Source organism: Morone saxatilis, unplaced genomic scaffold (assembly GCF_004916995.1).
Source record: "Morone saxatilis isolate NCDOM2014 unplaced genomic scaffold, NCSU_SB_2.0 Contig14, whole genome shotgun sequence".
In the NCBI taxonomy this organism is placed as follows: domain Eukaryota; kingdom Metazoa; phylum Chordata; class Actinopteri; family Moronidae; genus Morone; species Morone saxatilis.
This window is the reverse complement of record NW_023339696.1, coordinates 2,973,888-2,975,655: the sequence shown is the minus strand read 5'-3', so window position 1 is coordinate 2,975,655 and position 1,768 is coordinate 2,973,888. Positions and strand designations below refer to the sequence as shown.

At 38.5% G+C, this 1,768-nt stretch overlaps 2 pseudogenes; both read left to right on the top strand.

Annotated features, from left to right (window-relative positions):
- Nucleotides 1–689: 689 nt before the first annotated feature.
- Nucleotides 690–805, top strand: LOC118323761 (annotated as a pseudogene).
- A 405-nt stretch (nt 806–1,210) lies between these two features.
- On the top strand, nt 1,211–1,328 carry LOC118323773 (annotated as a pseudogene).
- Nucleotides 1,329–1,768: the final 440 nt, after the last annotated feature.

The window sequence follows — 1,768 nt, the reverse complement described above, 5'->3', positions numbered from 1 at the left end:
CTCATTTCCGTTTAAATAAATAGTTTAATAGTACAAATCTTTTTGTTTCCTTTCTTTTTTTAAACACCTGGTTTATTATTAATAGCTGCGCTTCTCTTCCCCTGGACCTCCCAACTGAGGTTGTAACAACCACATTCACCCATTCACCCACATTCATACAGTAAAAGGCAAATGCCATCAAAAAACTAAAATACAAACCAGCTTTTCTTTCCATGAAAGATATAATGAGTGTATTTGAATAATATCTGGTCAGTTTTTTGGGCAGCTATTTGAAAGAGGCAAGTGTGACACTTTATAGCCAATAAAAAATGTTGGGTGAATATTTTAACCTAGCAATAATATAATTCATAATTTATTTGCCAGTTATTATATTATTGACTTTTATTACATTAAGAACACAACAATTATGAACTTATTGGCAGTTATTACTAGAATAACAGTATTACAGACTTGATTTCAGATTCTCCTCGTTGAATTTTTGTCCTGCACACCCTGTTAATGAATTGATTTTGGTGGGACCTGATTTTGGGAGAGTTCAAGTCAGTAAATGCATAAATCAATACAGAACTAAGTTGGTCATCAAATCGTAGGTACATAAATAAAGTCTTTGAATGGACTCTAATCCGACAGAAAACAGAACATGGTGTAACAACGTCTTTAAAAGGTCCATTTGCAAGTGCAGCTCTCTCGCTTACGGCCATACCACCCTGAGCACGCCGACTCTCGATCTCGGAAAGCTAAGCAGGGTCGGGCCTGGTTAGTACTTGGATGGGAGACCGCCTGGGAATACCAGGTGCTGTAAGCTTTTTCATTTCTGAGCATACAGCAGAGGCTGCTGCTTCTTCACTGTACACAGAACGTTGTTCAGATATTTTTTCCTTTTCAAGACAGTGAATTCATTTGATTCTACTATTGTTATTTCATTGTTTTGTTGTTGTTGTTGTATCACTTGTCCACTGCAGGATAATATCTAAACTTCATTCATCAGGACATGTTGAATTTTTGTCCTGCACACCTGTTAATGAATTGATTTGGTGGACCTGATTTTGGGAGAGTTCAAGTCAGTAAATGCATAAATCAATACAGAACTAAGTTGGTCATCAAATCGTAGGTACATAAATAAACGTCTTGAATGGACTCTAATCCGACAGAAAAACAGAACATGGTGTAACAACGTCTTTAAAAGGTCCATTTTGCAGGTGCAGCTCTCGCTTACGGCCATACCACCTGAGCACGCCCGATCTCGTCCGATCTCGAAGCTAAGCAGGGTCGGGCCTTGGTTTAGTACTTGGATGGAGACCGCCTGGGAATACCAGGTGCTGTAAGCTTTTTCATTTCTCTGAGCATACAGCAGAGGCTGCTGCTTCTTCACTGTACACAGAACGTTGTTCAGATATTTTTTCCTTTTCAAGACAGTGGAATTCATTTGATTTACTAATTGTTATTATCATTGTTGTTGTTGTTGTTGTTGTTATCACTTGTCCACTGCAGGATAATATCTAAACTTCATTCACCAGGACATGTTGAATTTTTGTCCTGCACACCCTGTTAATGAATTGATTTGGTGGGACCTGATTTTGGAGAGTTCAAGTCAGTAAATGCATAAATCAATACAGAACTAAAGTTGGTCATCAAATCGTAGGTACATAAATAAACGTCTTGAATGGACTCTAATCCGACAGAAAAACAGAACATGGTGTAACAACGTCTTTAAAGGTCATTTGCAGGTGCAGCTCTCGCTTACGCCATACCACCTGAGCACGCCCGA